General features: G+C 36.4%; 1 long non-coding RNA gene across 1 annotated transcript in view; it reads left to right on the forward strand.

The window, feature by feature from the left end:
• The first annotated feature begins 2,015 nt into the window (after positions 1-2,015).
• Positions 2,016-14,158, forward strand: part of LOC125325631 — a 114,254-nt gene continuing 102,111 nt past the window's right edge. The window contains exon 1 of the long non-coding RNA XR_007203448.1: positions 2,016-2,071. This is a non-coding gene — a long non-coding RNA (uncharacterized LOC125325631). The remainder of the gene's footprint in view (positions 2,072-14,158) is intronic.

The following is a 14,158-nucleotide window of genomic DNA, read 5'->3' on the forward strand; positions in this document are numbered from 1 at the left end:
GAACAAAATCAGTACACCCTCATTTTCCAAAAGTAGGAAAATTTCCAGAGGCTTTGTTTTGGCTCTGTACTTATTCATGTATCCTACCAGCATTGCTTGCTATCTCTGAGACACTGTATAAATATTAATTAATTATTCCTTGCCATAAATCTGTTAAATAGATTATTATTTTAAACACTGTCAACACCATCATTGAAAATTAGAGACTTTTCAAGGCAAAAGTGACATTTTTGTTCTTTCTGCTTGAATTATTTTCTGTGGACTGGTTTGGTTTAGACTGCAGCAGTAAAATGCCCATTTCTCTTTGTAAGAGATCTGCGAGGGATAAGGATAATCTGAGAATGTGAAGAATATCAAGACCTTATTTCCCACTCCCTGATGGCTCATGACATTATCAGGCAGGTTATTATTATATAAAGAAGGCATTGCTTGTGTCAGAGGCAATGCTTTGTAACAAGCAGTAAAAGCCAACATGAAAGGTCCATTTAATATCTTGGTAGTGATGGCCAGCTTTTGGAAATGAAGCCCATAAAAAACACCTTGGGATATTGAGAATTTGTTACCAACCCTCCCAAGCTGCATCCACAATTCCACTGAGTCTTGGTGGAGCATGGTACTCAGATTTTTAGCCTCAGCTACTTTTTCCTGCTACTGCTTGTCTAGTGGGAAAAGCTAGTACATCTGACCCTTTGCAGAAGACAAAAGATTAATTTATAATTGGAAATACAGGGACCAAAAATTGTAGTTGAAAATCTGTATTTACTCACCCACAGATGAAATAAAAGCAGTTGACTCTGAAATGATTGTTCACTATCTGAATTTTAAATGTTCTTGTTTGCTTGGGAGGATCTTATGGGAATTTTTAATAGAATTTGAATTGTTGACAATCAAGAAAATGACAATTTTTAAAAAATTGTTACATAGGAAATTGCCTCAATGCTTTGAATGCTCTGCTCTACATAGCTTATTTGGTTAGCTTAATTGTAAAGAGGAGTAAATATTTTGGTTGTGCTGGAGCTGTCTAACAGAAATGAAAGATGGAAAAGGCATATTAGGTCACCTTGAGGGCAAATTCACAGGTGCTGGAAGCTGGTATAATTGCACTGACGTCAATTCCCATTCTTTTCACTTGGAACTGCAGATGCTCAGCACCCCTGAAATCCCTGACGTGTATTCAGATTGTTCTTTTTATTACAACACAGTTTTTAGTGCATAGTCCCCTACATTTTTGCTCATTAATGTGGTGATGTATTGACTAACATAAACATTCCTGTACTACTGTATGTTTTCACATTTAGCATATTTAGCAGATTTAGTCTTTGGCAACTAAATGCAAGTAGAATGATACTTGCACCTTTTATACCAGAGAGCCAGGAGTCAAACCAGAAGAATCTGCTAATGCATCTACAGAGGTGTAAATCACCAACATGGCTTCAAGTCTGGAGTGTTTTGATTGTGAGAGAATGAAGCAAAAATGTGGCACAAAAGAAAAATGCTTTGCAGAAACCATCAATAAGTAATGACTTTGTAAACAAGAATTCCAGTTCTTTTGGATTCATTGCCACTGAGATATACTTCAAAGAATGTTCTAAGCAGAAAGTTTAAGAATAAGGGTTGACAGATTTCTATATCTTATATATGGAAATTATAATTTAAATATAATTAATAAATTATAACTTGATCTATTTACCATTTTTTCCAATTGTTCAAATTTTTTCATTTTTTTTTGAATTGTTGAGGATTTTTGAAAGGGCAGCATAGGGTAAAAGTAAGCAGTCAGAAAGGGATATTTCAGAAAACGTTAAATGTATTTTAAATAACTAGCAAGTGGGATAGTTTCTGGGTTAGAGCTGCTGCTTAGAATCATAGCGCAGCAGTAACTTAGACAGTGAGATGGAGAAATCGCATACACTTGTATCTACTCTGAGTTCCAAGAAAAAATGTGGTTGCTATAGCAACTGCCACATTACACTTATGCAGTCTCTGGAATAGATTAAATTGCTGAAAACCTCAAGGTTTTGTTTGACTGTTGAGAACTGCAGCTATATGTGCTGAAGTTACTTAATCAAAGGTATGTTAGTGTGCATATTCTTACCTGTTACTTACTGAATCTTTGGCTTGTTACTTTAGCTTAGTTTTTTTTTTGTAGCATGTACTAATTCCAAATAAATTTGTCACATTTATTTAGTGTTTAGGTGGAATCTACTTGGCTATATGTATATATAAGGTACACACTGAATGTGTGAAACATACTATAGAAAATTTCCTGTCATGAGATATAGCCAAGGGGTTTAGAAAATCAAGGTATTTCTTTACTCTAGGAAGTTTGTTTGGAGACCATCCTAAGATTCTGTAAAAAAATTAATCATTAATCACTATGGGAGCAGAAAGCAAGCCATGTGTTTTGTTTTTGATGGAAACTCACTCTGTGGGCTCAGTGCAGTAGGTCAACAATTGCAGATGAAGTCATCTAACATACTTCCATTATTTGAACGCAAATTCACGCGTTATAAGTGCTTAAATGCAGTGATTCTGAAGGGTGATGATTTATGCCTTCCTGATGTGTTTAAGAACTTCAAAAGTTTAACTACCTAAGATGCAGGGAAATTCTGCTGCAAATATTTTTTGGATGGTGTTCATGAAGAACAAAATACAAAACAAACATAGGGTGCAGCTGTAGAAAACAACATTTTTCTTTGAACAGCTGAGATGCCACAACATCTCATGCTGTGCTAGGAAAACTGTAGATATTTTGAATTGTAGGCCTTTTGGACCTCCCCAAGCTGTGATTTCTAACAGAGAAAGTAGGTATTTTAGTAGACATACCTAGAATAATTTAAAACTGAAATCCTGGGATTATATGCATTTGTATGTTGTAGTAGGTGCTTTTGTTGTTGTTATTCTAGACCATTTCCTCTGTTCTAGGGAGGTAATATTTTAGCGCTGCAGTTGCTTTTGATTCTTCCCCCTGCTTAATGAACAGTTTTTGTTATCTCCTGCTGTCCCTGTTCTGGGCTTGCCCTGCTGGGGCAGGGAGCAAAGCACCTGGCAGAGTCAGGGTTCTTGGTTGCTTTGGAACTGTTTTTCTTCTAATGTGAAATGAAAAACTCTGCCTACTTTGCATGTATACTTATTTCTCCCTCTCACTTAGATTTTCCACAATGTTGAATATATGGCAGCCCCTCCAGAAAGCAACTGGGTATGGTTCTTCCAAAGGTCTGAGCTTTACGTGACCTCCTAGCCAGTCACCTACTACCCTTCCTTTTCTGAATTTAACTCTTTCTTTAGAGTTAATTTTTCATTTTTCATGCTCCCATGGCAAATTCTGACAGACTCTGAAGCTTTACTTTGTTCAGATCTTCTATCTTTATTTTACCTTTTTTTTTAGCCGGTGTTTCTTATTGATTTTTTATCTGTTTGGTGATTATTTGGTGATGTGACTGTGTGGTACTCTATTTTCTGTTTATTGCTCAAAGTTTTAGACTGAAGTAGTGCTTTCTTCCAGCCTTCAAGGTAATTTCTGTTTTTCCCTGAGGGGACACAGAAGTCTGGTGCTGAAACATTAGCGAGTCTTTTGTAATGAGTGACAGTAATTTCATTTACTTTCTGTACCTGATACAATAACTCTTACAGCTTATTTGAATATGTCACTTGGTACTTTACATAAAAGTGCTGCATCATTTTCTTTGTAACATCCTTACTTGTAGATTTAACAGCACCAGGTTATCCAGGATTGCAGTTATTGGCTCTATGTGTTTATGAAATACATTATCATAAATATTCATGATTTCTTGTGTGTATTTGATATCAGTTTGCAATGTTAATCCTGCCTCAGGACCAACTTCCATCATGACAAGTACAAGAAATATATTCTTCTTGCCTACTTGTGAGCTTCATAAATTAAAATCTTTGAAATACACACAATGTAATTTGCCTTGCTTTGTGCCCTATGGTATTTGTCTCAACATCTTGTCATTGAGTTTTCATAGGAGCTACATTTTTTTTCCTTGTCAGGTAACCTGGGTTCTGTCTTCTTTGTTGAAAACTGTCACTTTATTCTTTTGTTACCCACTTCATTTTGTCATCTTGGAAAACAGGTTCCTGTGCTGCCCCTTCCATGGCAAAACACATCCTTGTGCTGTGTTGGAGGTGGTTAGACTCAGTGATTATTTAAAGATGGAACACTCTTGTTTAGAGTGCTAGGGAAATTAAAAGAAGAGAAAAATGGCTTCTAGACAGAAGGAGGCTGTCTTCAACTCTTTTCACTGTAAATCCAGCTGAAAGCAAAGCTTGTATAAAACTGCAGCGCACCGTGGGGAAACTATTCCATGTATGCTTCATTCACTTGGGTTGGTTTGTTGTTATTTTTTTTTCTCCCAAGCTTCTCACTCTTAGTCACTATTAAAATCTGGGTTTGGCTATAATAATAATGTTATATATTCATGTGAAAGTGTGTGACATCCAGCTTAGTTTTCTGAGGATGACTTTATGAGCAGACACAGGGATACAGTTGAGAATTACAATTAGCTGAACATTTCTGCTCAGTTTTCTTGATTATAGGCATCAAACGTATTTTTATCTGTATTTCCATTAATTCATTTTTTGCTCAGTTCCCATAACCAGATAGCTTTGAAATTAAGGATGATTTTTAGTGCATAAAATACTTGAAGAAAAATGCCTACTTATTACTTTTATATTGATGATAAATTCTCAATATCAAATGAGAACATTTTACCACTAAGAAGTCCTACAATTTTGTATATCCCAGTTTTCATTCACTATTAGCAAGATTCATACTTGTCAGGACCTGTCACCTTTTTCACAATTTGCTTTACTAGTATATTAGTTACAGTAAAAACTTAGCTCATTGTTTATCCTGCAAAACTCACTTGGCTCCCTTGCATTGCTAAAATTATGTCCAAGTTTGTTTGCTACTGTTTTTTCACTTCTAAATACATCCGTAGGTGCAAAAGTTGAGAAAACAATTAGACATTCCAGCGACTTTTAGAAAGAATCTGGGTTATAAACAGGGCAAACCATGTTTTGGTACACAGGGGGATGAGGATTGGGGCTGTTACAAGGTGTTCTCTGTGAGAGCAGCCCCTGGCAGAGTCAGTTTCAGCTGCCTCCGAAATGGACCCACCACTGGTCAAAGCAGCCACATTTGTGTATAAATGTACTTCAGAAAGAGTAAAAAACGCTGTACAGCAGCTGTGAAAATGAGGACTGAGACATGAGAGAAAATGTTGAAACCATGGCACAGACACCAAGGTCAGTGTAGGAAGTGAAGTAGGTGTTAACAGGTGCCAGAGCAGAGATTCCCGGGCATCCCGAGAAGCAGAACATGGTAATGCAGGTCAGCCACCTGCAGCCCATGGAAGACATGGGTGGAGCAGATATGCTGCAACCTGCAGCCCACAGAGGATCCCAGGATGGAGGAAGTGGTTGTGTCATAAAGGAAGCTGCAGCCCAGGTGGAGCCCACACTGGAGCAGGTTTGCTGGCAGGAACTGTGGCCTGTAGAGAACCCACACTGGAGCAGTCTGTTCTGAAGGACTGTGCTCTGTGCAAAGAATCCATGTTGGAGCACTTTATGAACAGCTTCTGTCCGTAGGAAGGACATACACTGAAGCAGTTCAGGAAGGGTTGTATCCTGTGGGAAGGACCCAATGTTGGAGCTGGAGAACAGCGTGAGGAGGAAGGAGGAGAAGTCATGAAGTGTTACTATGGACTGACCCCAACCCCCTTTCCTTATCCCACTGTGCCACTTAGAGCACGGAGAAAGTTGAAGAGTGATGAATGAAGGAGGGAAGTTGATCCTGGGAAAAAGGGGGTGTGAGGGCAAGGCATATTTAGTTTGGCCTTTTTCTCATCATTCTGGTCTATTTTTAATTGGCGGTAAATTAAATCAATCTTCTCCAGCTAGAGTCTGTTTTGCCTGTGGCAGTTTCCTGTCCTTATTAAGCCATGAGCATTTCCATCTTATTTTATCTCCTTGTTTTGCTGAGGAGGGGGAACGGAGAGTGGTTTGGTGGGCTTCTGGCAGCCAGCCAAGGTTAACCCATTGGACATTTCTTGCTTTTGCAGTGTTGTAAGAAGTAGAAGCTATCTTTAGTTGATGGATTCCTCATGCGTAAAAACACAGTTGTGTTTTCTATTATTCCAGTATTTATTGCTGTACCGTTTGCTATGCTCTATGATATGATGACAGCAGAATCTACATGTAGAACTTCCCTAACCCAGAGTTCAGTAAATCGAGGAGCTGATACTAAATGAAGTACATGTAATTGAAAAGGCAGGGGACCCTGATGTATTCCAAATGAATTTTGAAGGACACACAAAGGGAGTACCTTCCTTACACATTCTAGACAGAATTTTTTAGCACAGAACAGATAAGTGGAAAATTTTAATGCTTTTATAGGGATGTCCACTTAATCTAATTTTTCCCAGCTAATCATTCATTCTTTTATCTCTTACCGATCTTTTTATCAACAAATTACAATCTTTTCTTCCACCGATATTCTAGATACTAAAGTGTAACATTGCAAAATCACCAAGGGCAAGGAAAATTAGAACAAGGTATGTAAGGATTAAAAAAAGGCAGAAGGGAAAGGAAAATGAAAATGCAATAGGATGAGGTGAGAAGAAAAAGAACAAAGATAAGTACTTAAATATGAAAAGGACAGGGAGTGAAAAGAAAGAAAAGAAAAATATTCTGAAGTAATAAACAGTGGTTATTCACTTAATAAAACAAGTGTATCTTTGAGTGTCTGTGCAGGTATGTGTCTAGAGGACTCCTGAAGCACCTGTCAGCTGATTTTTTAGAGAAAACTATAGCGATATAATTCAGCCATCAACACAGGTCCTACGCAGATGACACAAATGAATGTTTTCTCTGCAGTTTGTGGCTTCTTGGTACCTCTGGTAGATTAGATCTCACTTCAAATTAGCTGTTAAAATTTGTGAATCTTTAAAGGACCTGTTGCAGGGTTAATCAAACTGTACAGGAGCTGTTGAAGAGTCATTCAAACTGTACAGAAAAAAATGGGCAGAGAAATAGGGTTTCTGCTGTGGAAGGGATTACAGGAAGGCAAACATCTGTAGTGAATTTCACTAAGGAAAACCTTCAGCACTGAGTGCCAAGGGCTATGTGAAGGACCTCAGTAAAATTAAAAAACCCATTCATTCAGAGTAAAAGACTAGAGAGGTATTACCAAGCAATAGCAGAGTGCATATGCTACTTGAGAAAAAGCTCTCTTAAAAGTTGCAGGGAGACATAGTATGTGACACAGTTTAGGATTGCTTTTTGGAATAGCATTCCATCTTTTTGGTGTAGGACTTAATTCATGTCTTGTGGACAAGCTCCTGCTATTCTGTCCTAATTCCATGGTCATCTCTTGCAGCCCCATTGTATCTTCCCATTGTTTTGTATTTTCAAACAAAAACAAACATCTGTTCTGCCAGCACTAATCTCTCTGAGCTCACACTGTGTTTTCATCATCTCTGACTAGGGAAATCATTCAGGCTGCAGTTTTTCCTTCACATTTATGCTTATTGGAAAGACTAAATACTTCATCTCACACTCAGGGAAGGAACTTGAAAATGCTGCCCTGTCTTGCTGAGAGCATTGCTGTCCTAGAATCATTTAACATCATTGTAAGTATCAGCATGAATATACAGAAATTACTTCAACTGAGCATGCTTTTTGAGTAGGAAGAAATCTCAGGTTTTTACACACAGAGGTGCCAACCAGCTCCAGTGTCAGCAGTGATTTTCCTTCTCTTTCATAAGAATACCTAGTAATGAAAACTGTTGAGTTCAAGACTGATTGATCTGCTAGGCCTTCCTTAACAGAGCTCCTGAATGATCCCTCCATCTGTATGCAAAATGACATTTGAGCAACTGCATTTCATTTGTTTTGAGTTTTTTCAATGTATACAGATTAGATGAGTATTAGGATGTCCTAATTAACCATGCAGGGAGATAGGGGAGACTAGTTATGTACATAACTCAGACTCCTAAGGAGAAAGACATCTCCTTCCCCATTTCTCTGTAAGTTCGGTATCTGTCCCTTGTATTCCTTGTCCCATTCCCATTTCCTTCAACTTCAAAAAATTATTGCAAAATTTTGTCCCCCTCAAAGTGAATGAGAAATTTGAAAGCAGCCAGTTTCCCTTTCTGAAGCCGCTAAATTGATCTACACTGGACCTAAATCCCTAAATCATCCCTGACATAATTCTGTTGCCGTTAACTGGGACATGTATGCAAGTTATTGGGGTGTAAACAACAGGTTTGTTCAGTTCATAATGTACAATACTTTCAGCTTGGAATGTTAATTTTTTTCTATATGGTTTTTACAATGGAAGTCATTTCAATAAAGCTTTCATAGGCAAAATGCTACAACAGGTATTTCCAGTTAGATAATATAGGATATACAACATAATAATGCATTTCAAAGTAGAAGAGAAAGAACAAAGTAGACTTAATTAAGAATGGTTCATTTTTTGGCAGGACTAAATGTTTGTTTTCTCAATATCACTTTCTGTGGATTGCTTTTAGATTTTTTTCTTAATTTTCTTATTTTTTGGAGCTATGCTAGTTCTATTGTATTATTACCACATTCTATGGTACTTTCTAGGTGTTTCTCGGCAAAAGTGCTCTGTGTGACTTATAGACAGCAAGTACACATAAGATTGTAAGACCTTAAAAACGCAAAAAAAAAAAAAAAAAACCCACCAAAGACATAATTCACATGGAAATTATTTTTTGGTGAGATTTTAGTTCAGTGTTACAACTCATTTTTTTAGAGCTTTTCAAGTAGCTGCTGCAAGGATTATCTTATAATGCAAACATTTCCACCTCTTTGCCCAAACTGATTTTATCCAAGTTGTTTTTGCTTCTGTATTTCAGAGTTGTGCAGAAATCATGGATGCAGTCCTGGTCAGATTGAGTCATATCATTGATTAGTTTTAGTGAGATAAGGGATAAGTATCAAGGTTTCTTACTATATTTAAATTTCTGAAAACTCTGTGTAAACAAAAAACCAGAGTTTTTGGTTGAGTGATCCCAACAGCTAAATGTGATTTTCACTTGCATACATGAAAAGCAAGTCATAAACTTACAGGAGGGAATGATGGAGAGAAAAATAAGGAAAGTTACGTTTGAGAGCAAATGAAATTAGTCAGAGCATTGTGATTCTACAAGAAACTAAATGATGCCATAATTAGATCTAGCCAAAACATTTTAGGAGAATGGCTTTTAAACCCACTAAACATATTGATTTATTATCTTAATGCATTTGATAAATAGCTTCAGAAAAGATAAAAGCAAACAACATGATTCAACAAAACAAACATATTTTATTCCCTCTCTCAAAATAAGAAAAATGTGATATTTAGCTTTACACCAAATGAAATTTTGAGATTAAACTCCCCCAATAAACAAACCCACCCCAAACAAAGCATTCTATTTTAATTGACTGACATGTTTAGGCTAAGCAAATGCCATCACAGGGAGGTAGACTGAAAAGAGATATGAATTAATGATAAAGAACTGTATTCATATCCAGAGGTGGGATGTGGTAATTTGTGACATTTATACTTTTTATTCTTCCTAGTCATTGGTGCCTCTGGGTTTACACTGAAAATAATGCAAGAAGAGTCTATCAATTTGGGTAGGTAAGTGAAAAAACCCAAGTTGTCTTAGGTCAAATGGGTAGGACCAATATTGTGAGGATGTAGTTTTTTTTTTAAATTATTTCAGGGCATAGTCAGACCTATGTGGATCAGACTTTGTATGATAAGATTAATATGTCCAAAGTATATTTTTCCATAAACTTATTTTCATGCAAATTTAAACTTTTATGGGAAATTTAACCTCTATATGAAAGCTGGTAGTTTATACAAATGGTTCTGAAAGTCATGATTACATATTACCAGGATGTGAAGCACTGACAATGTAGTCAGAAAGGTTTTCTCTATCTAAAGCAAGTTATTACTTTTAGAAGATGTATCATGGTTCTATAGATCTTAGAATTATGAGAACACAAGTAAGAAAAGAAGTGGATGGCTAACAGATCCTGTTTGCTTGTTTGTTTAGGAAAAATAAAGACTAAAAAATGTTATTCAGTGTTGGGCTCAAATTTATTGCTGCTCTGATTCCGCTATTAAAAAACCCACTTATCCACAATACAAGGTGACACAGTAATGCATTTATAATATTCTGTGCTACCATTATGCTACCAAGCTTTGAATGCTAATAGAGTTATCTCTTGTTTGCTCAATACAATGTACGTGTCCTAGCTAATACTATGTATAGTGATTCTGTTGTTGTATTTTCAAATGCCACTTGTTTATAATCAAAAAGGATTTCCTATTTATGTGCATTTCCTGGCAACTGCTGTTTTTTTTGGTTTTTTTTGGTTTCGCTTGTTTGCTTACTGAGAATTGATTTACTCAGAAGCTGTTATCTAAGACCATCCCTTGACCAGTTTGACTGATCCAAGTAGATCTGGTTGTTTCACATATCACTTTAATCCCTGATGAGGAGAATTTGCTTGATCAAAGAAAACAGTAGAAAATTTCAGTAACTTAAAGATGTTAAGAGAGCAACAAAAAAGCAAATGCAATTCAGTGTTAATACATATTGAAGTTAAAATTAAACCTAGTGGTGCACTTTACAGCATTCTAAGACACGAGTATTGCTTGAAGAAAGGGAGAAAAATAATTATAAGCAGTTCAGTGCACAGCTCAGCTACAGTCAGGAAAGTTAGCACGATATTGGGACACATATGAAGTAGGGTGAAGAATAATAAGAGATTATTACAATACTTTTTTGAGTCAGTGGTAGGAGTTCTTGTATAGTACTGTATGCAGGGCTTTCCACACATCTCAGAGAGATATTAACCACCTATAAGGGGATTCAGAGAAGGCCAATAACAATTATAGAGAATCTGGAACACCTCTCATGAAAGAAAATTGGGAGGGTTTTCCTTGGAAAGATGATGAGTAAGTGGGAACACAATAAGAGTATACAAAATACTTAATACTATAGAAAGATTAATAACAATTTTTCCTCCTCTTTTATAATACAAGACAAAAGAGGCATTAATGAGAACATTTATTTACTTATATTTAGAAAAATAGAGATGTCTATCCAAGACAGGATGTAGGCTTCCTTACATAATTATGCAATAAATATCTTCATGTAAAACCTAAGCAGCATTAGGGTAACCTATTCCACAAGGACTCAGACCTGCAGAGACAAAGATCTACATGCTATACAGAAAACAGTTCAGGGATGTATGTAATAAAGATGGTAAATAGAAAGCCAATATTTTTTCCCTCATGCATAAAGTAATTACATGGGAGAACTATAGTGCAACACAAAGTGATATAAACAAACATCTAGCAAAAGTAAAAAGAGATTGCCTGTTTATAATTTTAATCATGCTATACAAAGTCATTACAATTAATTATAAGAACTTAGTAAACCATAATACATCTCATTTCAGAGCTTAAACTTATGTCTAATGATATGAGACCGAACTGAAACTTTGTGCAGATTGGTGTAGATAATTTTCAGTCTGGAAAGATTTTACACTTTCCTGTGAAACAATTTTATTGGATGCTCTAAGAGATCATTAAGATTTGATGGACCTTGGTGTGATCTAATATTTTGATTCTTATGTTTCTGTATTAGCAAATATATTGCATCTATCTCTGGTAAAGCGGAGTTGTTATGAAGCAAGATGCTGAGAAGCATAGAATGTTAAGCTTGCATCATTAGAGAGCAAAATTGCTTCAAACAGGCATTCCTGATGTTAAGGAATTTTAAGTTGACTAGTGCATGGGGCTATGAGTTGGGTTGCTTACGGAGAGATGGTAGTTCCAGGGCTTAAAATGTTATTCAACATATTTGAACTGACTATAAAAAATGTTTCAGGCAGAACCACTTTTTAGTGAGCATCCATTTCAGTAAAAAGTAAAGTGAATTTTTGCTTTGCTCCCTATTTTCTTTGTTAGTTTTAAAGTACCTGACAAGTATGTGCAAAAATATGTAGGGTCAGACCCTGGTATTCATTATAAACAATCCCTCTGTGAAAGAAGTGGGATAAATGTATATGAGACATTTTAGAGGCCCTTTAATACTATAGCATTCAATACTGTGAATGAGAAAATCTTGGCAGCTGAAAAACATGTTTGAGCTGTGTGGAAAAAGGTGTTTCTTAAGAAATACAACACAGAATTTGTTTCAGTTTTTCCATACATGACCTATTAAAATCTCACACTAAACATCTTGCTGAAAGTATCAATGTGGACAAATTAATCTGGGTAAGCTGGTGCGTGAACTCAGAATGCATTAAAGCTTGTGCACTAAGTGTCCGTTTATCTACCCTACGGTACATGCACAGTGCTACGTTGTTTTTATCAAGACTTATCACAAATTCAGGATCTGTGTATTCAGATAAATATCACAGATAATTTCACTGAAATTTTTTCAATAACTTTTTTGCATGTTCATAGATTTAATTTGGGGGCTTTAGGGATAGACAACATCTCTTGAAAAACAAATCCAGAACATCGTATACCTATTTTAGTTTTTTCAGCATATAGAGAAAATACTCTGGGTTCAGCAAGACTGCTCATGACATCAAGAATATTCCAATTGCTCTGGTACATAGGGTAAAATGAACCAAAAAGAGAGATGCTGTTTTAAGGAAAACAGGATATAATTTCATCAGTGTTTCTGAGAACACTGGAACACACAAAGCTGAATAAGAAACTTAGCTTCCCAGTTGGCAACTTATTGATTAAAAGAGCAGTTTACTAATGAGATAACTAGAAGAAGCCAAAGCCAAAAAAGCTTGCACAATCAAATATGCTGACATTGTTTAACGATGAGCATGTTTGGACAGGAACACTGGAACTCCGCTGGTTGAGGGGAAATGGCTTTACCTTCTCTTAATTTATATTTTTAGCCCTCTGTAATATATTATTGAGCTTTATAATAGCATAGTATTTAGGCAGAGTCTTTAATCAGACCCAATTATACTGTCTCAACAGAACTCTAAGGAGTAGCTGTGTTTCAAAAAATACGTACGCTACATCTGCAGGTAGTTGACTACTTTTTCTAGGCAAGAGGAGTATAGGATACTGCATAATTTGTGAGCAGTTAATTTCCATAGCAATATAGAGAAATTTGACTTGTGGGTACTGAGGCCACTCATACAACCAGTTTTGCTCTATACTGACTTTGGTTAGCTAGGAGACTCTTTCTCACCTTGACAGATGTTCTTTCCTCAATTGCCATACCTTTGTTGAGTCTCACATGGACTATGACAACTTGAAAAGAAAGCTTTGGAAAGCCTGTGAGCTTACAGGGCTCTTTAAATCTGCCTGTTTTCTTAAATGACTGTTTTCTTCTCTCTGTCTAGGCTTCCCATTAAACATTGACAAAAAGATACTTTAGGCTTGCACATAGACAAATGTATCCCCAAGTCTACTGTAGCTCTGTTCTCTCGATCATCCAAATTGTGAAATATGGAGCAAGCAACTGGGGCTCTTGTGTGCCTGGATGTGGCCAGAATGTGTGCCAGGGCCAGGAGCTAGGATATGCTACTGGACGATGAAGTTTAAGCATAGCCTGAAGCTGTGCTGAAGCACTCACCTGAAGTTCCAGGATAAACATGCTCTTACACAATAAAACTCTCCATGATAGTGTAAGGCTTATGTGTTCAGAAACTTAAGCTTGTAACTATGGGATGATTTTCCTGTATGGATTTCAAAATGATCCATCACTTCTGAGCTGGGATGCAGCTGGACAGCAATGATAGAACTGTGCAGCTGTGCTGGCTCTCTGTTGTCAAATGATATAAAGTGCATGCTGTATTGATTAATTCATGTTTGCTCTAAGTGAGCCATATACATCTGTGGCCTTTCCTCCCTAAAATAATAGAAGGCAATATGCTTGTGTTTGTGCATTAAAAGTACTTTAAGAATTGTATTAAATGAAGTGCTTGCGTACATTGCCTCCTCTGACAAGAGAGTAGATGCTAATCAGCTCACTTAACTCACTGAAGTGAAGAGCTTGATAAAAAATCTAAGCAGAATTTCCCTATGACTAACATAGAGCAGGGTAATGGCATAGCATTTATGTCT

This window comes from Corvus hawaiiensis, chromosome 5, assembly GCF_020740725.1.
Source record: "Corvus hawaiiensis isolate bCorHaw1 chromosome 5, bCorHaw1.pri.cur, whole genome shotgun sequence".
In the NCBI taxonomy this organism is placed as follows: Eukaryota; Metazoa; Chordata; class Aves; order Passeriformes; family Corvidae; genus Corvus; species Corvus hawaiiensis.